At 41.0% G+C, this 7697-nt stretch overlaps 1 long non-coding RNA gene across 1 annotated transcript; it reads left to right on the top strand.

Annotated features, from left to right (window-relative positions):
• Nucleotides 1–857: 857 nt before the first annotated feature.
• On the top strand, nt 858–1802 carry LOC136354206 (uncharacterized). Its single transcript, XR_010737904.1, has 2 exons — nt 858–988; nt 1621–1802. It is a non-coding gene; the product is annotated as an uncharacterized lncRNA (long non-coding RNA).
• Nucleotides 1803–7697: the final 5895 nt, after the last annotated feature.

Genomic DNA, 7697 nt, shown 5'->3' with positions numbered 1-7697 from the left:
TTATTCTTCTAAATGCTGAAATTTACCTTCAAATTATATTGAGATTTGAGAATGATCTCCTTGCTGCCATGGATGGCAATGAGGTGAATATTTATACATGATTAATGCCTACTTTAATGCCCATATGCTAAGTACTAGCTTGCTGAAATTTATTTGAAAGCAAATCTGACTTAGAAATGTTTTATGCAAACAAAACTTGCTTTATGCTAAAAAGAACCATATTATGCCTTTCTTGATTATATGCCTTGCAAGTAGGGTGTTAGGCTTGTCTTGGTGCTTGCCAGTATATTATTTCTATTAATGTACTGACTCTTGCTCTTGAATTAACCTTTTGCTTGCAGGTTTTAGATTTAGTCCTTGAGTGATGCGGGTATCGTCTGCTTCTTCTAGGACTTGAACTTAATGGGGTAAACCCCTAGTCGGTATGCTTCTGGATTGGGTAGACAAGCTTCCGTTGTTCTATATATTTATTTGGCTACTAGAGCCATACCTGAACTCTTCCGAAGACTTCCGGACTCTTGATTTCTACTCTATTCCTATTCCACCAGCTAGATACTACTAAACTAAACTTGACAGAAATGAGAAAGCTATTGCTTGAGATCTGTGAGTGAAGTGAGAATGGCAACTCCTTATATAGCCTCACAATGACGGTTGTGACGGTTGGAATGGTCGGAAATACCCTCTAACCGTCATTGGGGGCTAATCCATACCGTCCAGGCGAAGCCCTGGATCGGATGGCGCTGAGGAGGGTTCGGCTGAACTCCCTGGTTCGGCCGAACCTGGGGCCGGCCCAATCCAGCCCAATTTCGGCTAGCGGCCTCCTCTGTTGCTTCTATTCGCTGACTTGTGAATTTTGGCCCAATTCTTTGTATCAATTCTGAGTTCTTGGCCCATTCATACATAAGTCTGGTTCTCGACATCGTCCGATTGATTTGTCGTCTGTGTTGATGTCGATTCTCCTCCACTTTATTGTCATTCTCTGCAAAAGGTTAGTATACATAATACTAGTGGAAATTTATTATTCTAACATATATATGCATTGCAAGCATCACTAGTTCCCCTCTATTTTAGTAATATTGACGGTCAAAACTGATCGATAACGACCGTCAACAGTTATGTCACGTTTTTTATGATGGATACCACTTGCAATGGAATGCAGAGTAAAGGCGTGTCTTGTGGGTAAAGATGTACACCTCTGATCAGAGTATAATCTATTCGAATAGCCGCACCCTCGGGTATGGGCAAGCCTAGCAATGTACCAAAGTTAGTGGTTTACTTCTTAAAACTTGCGTAACAACAAAAATATGGAATGGTTGGCCTGGGTTGGCTTGGGACGAGTTGGGATCCAGGTCAGGTTGCTAGTTCGGTCTGAATCATCGTAGGCCTTGGGTTAAGCAGGTTCGTGTGGGTTCACGACCTTGATTAATAATATTGTGTAGCTCTAGGATCGTGTTTACAAAATAGCTTTGGACAACTAAGTGACTTTTAAATGATGTTTACTGCAAAACCTAACCCCTATTATTATCCCCTTGTATCCCCTCGCATTAATTATGCATCTCCCGGTGTGACTTTCTGAGTACTGTGGTTGTACTCATTCTTGCTCAATCTTTCCCTCTTCAGTAAGAGAAGCTTTGGAGAAGAAGTCCTAGGTGGAGTCCTGGCTTATACCCCAGTTCAGCGCCTGTGAAGATGGAGCCGTAGGCCCGCTAGTCCGCTGCTGTTTATTTTTGATTGTCAGGCCTGAAGTGCCTTTGTAATAATGTAAATATTATCGATATAATAAAGATGCGTCTTTTGTATCATGTTTGTGTGGTGTACCCCGGCTTTTCTAGGACGGGGATTAATACACTAGCGTTTGGGAAAAGGTATTTTTCCGGGCGTGACATCCCGAGTGGATTTTCCTCCCCTCGTGGTGATCGCCTTAACATTTTCTAGGGACGGTTTGGGTTGCCCTAGAATCCGTCCCGCTTCCTTAGCAGGAACTAGAGCAGCTAGCTGCGCCAGCTGAGTCTCTATCATTTTGTTAAAACTCATCTGGTTTTGGAAAGCAAACTTGATGATATTCAATAATCTAAGCACCGTGTTTACATGACTAAGGTCGGCTAACAGCTAACAAACAGCTAATAATCTAGAGAAACAAACAGCTAACAACTTATTCTATGTCGGCTTATTATAATCTAACTTATAGTAATCTGGTTCAATAATCTGGACTGGACTAACCCACTCACTACATTGTATGGGATAAATAATCCAGGCACACAAGAGTTTCAAGACCTCTTTCTTGATAACTTCTCTCATCGCATTGTTTAGCCATCTTTGGGGTTCCCTTGACAGTGAGCTCTCAAGCTCAATAGGTATGCAATGGGTGCAGAGAGCGGGACTAATGCCCTTGAGATCTTGAAGAGAGCAGCTCATGATAGAGTGATGTTTCTCTAACACAGTTACAAGACGAATGGTTTCATCCTCAGAAAGCTTGTCACTTATGATGACAGGAGCTTCCTTGTTGCCATGTAGAAAAGCATAGCGAAGGCCCTGAGGAAGATGTTTTATTTCGATCATAGGCCGTGGTGGTGGTGGTTCTAAGGACGACAATTCAAAGGTTTCGCCCGATTCTTCCTCTTGAATGAAATCGGGGACATCATATTCAAGAAGAGATTCAGGGGGCTCAAATGGAAGAACAACCGTCACTTCCTCCGCAAATTCATCTTCAGGAAGGGCATCGGTCAAGGCATATCTTGACCATGAGAATGAAACAGAAAACTCATCCCCTCCTAATGAGAATTCGAGGCTTCCTAATTACATGGTGTCGATGAGAAGTTTCTTAATTGGATGCCCGATTAGGACGTCAATGTCTTGGATTTCAAAAGCGTGGAAATCCATGACAACCTCTTTGTTATTGTGATGAACAAGAACATCTTTTATAATCGCAAATCCTTCAATCAACTGCCCAACATGATGTTTGAAGAATTTGTAGGTCAGTATTATCACTCCATTGCCCAAATAGGAGAAAGCGAGAGATTTAGAGATCAGATTAGCACCGGCCGTTTGATGAACCCTGAGCTCCACTCGAGACACTCGAGGCTGTTGTTGGCCCGATCTGTCGGTGAGTTGATGATAACTACGATTTGGGAGAAATGTTGATGACCCGACTACAACCGTGCGAGACGTTGTTGTGTTGCGTCTTAGCGATCGATACACCTCTCCGTGGGTTGTTGATCTTGCCGGTGCAGATCAACCTTATTCCTGCAAGCAAATCGAAGAAACAAGCAAGAACAAGATAAAAGCAATCTGAATTGCAGATAGGAATTGAACACAAATGATAAGTTGGGGTTTCGTAACGAGTAAACCGGCGATCTAGCAGATCACGGGATTACACGGCAAAGTAGCAAAGCTAAACTTTAATATAAACAAAACCCAAGAAACTCTAAAGGGCTACCTAGCTAATTATAATGGTGGGAGGACGACCAAAGGGACCCTAGGGTCATGATCCACCTGGTTGGGGCGCACCTCACATGGGCCTGTTAACAACCAAATTTGGTAATCTGAGTATCGGAGATGAAGATAGGAGTGGAGTAGAATCCAAGATGGAAATCGTTTCGGAAACAGAGAAAGGATCGGTTAAAGTCCGAATCAGCTGTGACCAGGATCGGCAGAGTCCGAGTTAGACAAGGTTAGCCGATTGAGCCGAATCCGACAATATGACACGGCATACGTTGTCGGGTTGAGTTAATGTGCTTCATGAGGATTGCCATGCATGGATAGAGTTCTGAGAAGGCAATTGTATCTATTAATTAGGATATTTCATGTAATTTCCTTATAGATATGTTTGAGCAAAAGTCTGCCGCAAAGACTTATGGTATCTTAGAGTTTGTTAGAGATAAGAGTCGTGCCGACATGGACATATCTTGTAATCTCGCGTATAAATAGACCCTGAGCCTCATGTAATTAAACTAACACACACGTTCAATACAATCTCGGCGCATCGCCACCCTTTTACTTTCGTTTTGTTTCGACGAGTTCTTGCTTTCGGGTTGAGCTGCATCGGTTTCGATCTTCAACTAGAGGTAAAACTTGTTATGGCGGTTTGCGTCCTCGGGATTAGTGCTTCCATCTTTATGATACTCTAATCTTGTTTATGTAATTTGTCGAGTTATCATATATCTTATATAATCTCTGGCAATATCGCTATCTAACCTTCAATCGGCTAACGTCTATTGCCAGAAGACAGCCGATCAAGTTAAATACTGACGTTGACTTAGATTATATAGGATATCTACCACTCTATGAAACATCCAACGGCTTTATTGTCTAGATATTGTCCTTCTTTTCATACTTATAGGTGCATCAGTTGAGTTTGATCTTAATCTTTAGCCTGCCTTTGGTTGCCGATTAGGGTAGCATCGGGGTTTCAGCCGATCTTACCTGATTTAACCACTTTTATCTTATATGCTCGATTGACATGTTAAATATGCCCTTTATGTTAAGATCTTGCTGCATTTAAGTATATTAGGCTTTTGTTTGGTATATTCTACATACTTTGATATCTTAATATAGAGTGGTATCGGAGTATTAGCCGATACATACTAGATCTATCTGATCGGCTATGCTATGAACATATATAGTCTTGTTGTTAGTATATATTTCGATCTAAATGATTTATACTGTCTCGGCATGGCGACCGATCTATCCCAATCACTTGATTTAAGTACCTATCGACATAAGGATTATATATTGTTAATATCTACAGCCGATCGAGTAGATTTAGTTCTTTCTTACTTATTCATGATTGCCGATCGATCTACATATGCCATTGGCTCAAAGATAAATGATATGTCATCGGCAACTAGCCGATCGACTATCGTTTATGGATTTAACCACGGTTTCTTGTCTTTATTTCTTGTTGATTGCAGGATCAAATCAATTGGCACGTTCACGAACCTAAAGGCAAGTTTTTGGACCTGTACTGGAGTTAAGCAGATCTCCCAGGCCTCGTGTTCTTACATCAACAGGGCCCCACTTGGGCCGGGGCCCCAGACGAAGTTACATGCCCATAGGCCCATGACAGGTGACGCAGCACCTTGTTTCTTTGATTGTGGCCAACTGAGACAAAGTTTGATGATGCGGCTAGATCCGTTGGAAAGAGGACTCCGAGACCTTTCCATCAAGTACTCATGGGCCCAAAACGAAGCTCGTATGCAAATTTGGCGGCCGTTTGAAGTCAGCAGTGTAGTAGGTGGCCGAATCGGATTCCAACACTTGGAGGACTTGATCTTGTATCATCTTGTTCATCCATGATGTGAGCAATGGTTGTATCTGTAGTAGCCATGGTCACATCATCCTTCCCTTCTTCATGGAAAACCGTCCTCGGCTTTTCCATATGGTGCTCGTCACATAGTCCATTCAAAATAACTTGTTTCATCCAATCAAAACTAGAGAAACTCGAAGGTGTGTGATTAGCAATAACATGTTTCTCTGAATCCGAACAAATGAAAACTCTATGCACCAAATATATTCCTCTATCATTATATTCGCCAAAGATATGAAAAATAGCATTAGTTGGGTATGGCAAATCAGACTTAGCAAATAATTTCTCCTCCAAATTATTAAGCTCACAAAAATCATCAAACTAAACATAGCCAAAAGTATTTAAAGAAGTTATCAATTTACATTCCTCAACATCATTAGCAATGTGAACAACATGCTTAAAATCAGCACACAATGAAACACTAGAAATAGCATGTTCATTCACTAGTTGTGGTAGGGATATAAGTGAAGCATTATCACACAACTCTTCTTTATCACAAGGAACAGCAAGTAAATCAACTTGTGACAAATGCAAATCAGAAGTAGTTTCCACCCAAATTTGCTCTATATTAGCATGGATAGTGGACAAATGTGACTCATCAGAAGCACACTCACCTTGAGTAATATCAGCACCATTTAATTTACCTTTTATGCCCTCTTTAGATAATATAGGTGCATCAGTCTTCTCTTCTTCCTTCGTGAGTGATGGAGATGACATCTCGAGCATATTGCTCTTCTCCTCATGGTGAATGTTCTGAACTCCCTACAAAATATCAGTAATCGGAGGCACAAGCATAACCTGTTTCTCCCTTGGGTTCTTTAAAATATTGCTCTCAACACTGCAAGCAAGTATGAAAACACAAAATTTTTCCTCATCATTGTTTTGCATTCATCCCAAGTTTCAAGCTTATTGCCAACAGTATACCACCAAAAAGAAGCAGAACCGGTACACTTATTACTAGCAGCCTTAATCATTTGAGCATTAGAGAAATCATACTTATCAAATTGTTTGTCTACTGTTAGCTCCCAATTAACATAAGCGGCGGAATCATACTTACCATCAAAAACTGGCAATTTAGATTCTACCCTTGCAAGATCATTATCATGTACCTTATATGCATTGCGTGGAGAAGTCGTCATATCTCGTCGAAAGTGAAGAACTTGATGATCTCTTATTCCCTTGCTCAATCCTGCCATGGTTAGTAGCAAACAAGAAACACTACACAAGAATATGCACGCTCCTATCAACTACTAGGTAGTGGCAGCTCATGATATCACACATACTCAAGCTTTTAACCAAACTCTTACAAGTTCTTACCAAAGCAAGCGGAATGGTGATATACACCAACTCAACCAAGCACCCCGATAGAGGTTGGATGTATCGATGCCTTGGCCAAACACTTGCTATACGGCTGCAATCTATTCTATGGAGCTCTGGGTAGGCTTAAATACGTAGCAAAGGAATAGCAAATGCTCAAATAAGAGAATGCAAAGTTGAATAATTGTTCAAAGTCAAGCACCGTGCTGGTCCTAGGCTAGAACGTGCTAGAGACGCGATCCTAGACACAAACAATACCACAAGATAACACCAGAAACAACTCAAGCACACTCTGATATATTAAATTCAGCTCAAAGATACAACTATTTTTTTCTTCTTTTCCTTCTTTCTTTCTTTCTTTCTTTTTTTTCTCTTTTCTTTCTTTCTTCTCTGTATTTTTGGTGCAGCTTTTCTTTTTTTTTCTTTTTTTTATGCACCTTTCTGCCTTTTCTCTCCTTTTTTAAATTTTTTTTAACAAAACGGCTTAAGGACCTCAATGCAAAATTACAGGGACTCAAACATAAATATGAAAATTACAGGGACTCGATTGTAAAAGTCCACACCAAAATTTAAAATTATACAAAAATGGAATTCACAAATTATCTCGGTTATGTTTTTCCAAACAGATCTCAAAACCGACATAAAACAGAATTTCTCCAAATTATTTGACACGACTCAGAACTGAGAGATAACGTGATTTGGAGAGGGAGGAGGGAGTCCGACTAATAAGTCTGGGCAGAGAGGTGCGACTGGGCATGTGTGGGACTTGGACTCAATGGAAACCGGAAACACGGTTTGGAAACTGTGCGCTAAAACAAGAAATCAACCGTTCTCCAAATATCCAATCTAATATAATCTTCTCCTTCCATCTTTCTCACCCGCACATCACAGGCGCATCATCACGGATACAACCACGCAACAGAAAACCTAGATACAACTCAACAACTCCAAAACCGACCGACAGAAACTTCTAAAGCTAGAAAAATGAAACCGTGGCAGCGAGCCGATTCCGTTTCCGTAGGTCCCGAAGACAACAAGAACACGGCGGCGGCGATAACAGTGGAACAAAACGTGA

This window comes from Oryza sativa, chromosome 1, assembly GCF_034140825.1.
Source record: "Oryza sativa Japonica Group chromosome 1, ASM3414082v1".
In the NCBI taxonomy this organism is placed as follows: domain Eukaryota; kingdom Viridiplantae; phylum Streptophyta; class Magnoliopsida; order Poales; family Poaceae; genus Oryza; species Oryza sativa.
This window is presented reverse-complemented; position numbering and strand designations above follow the sequence as displayed.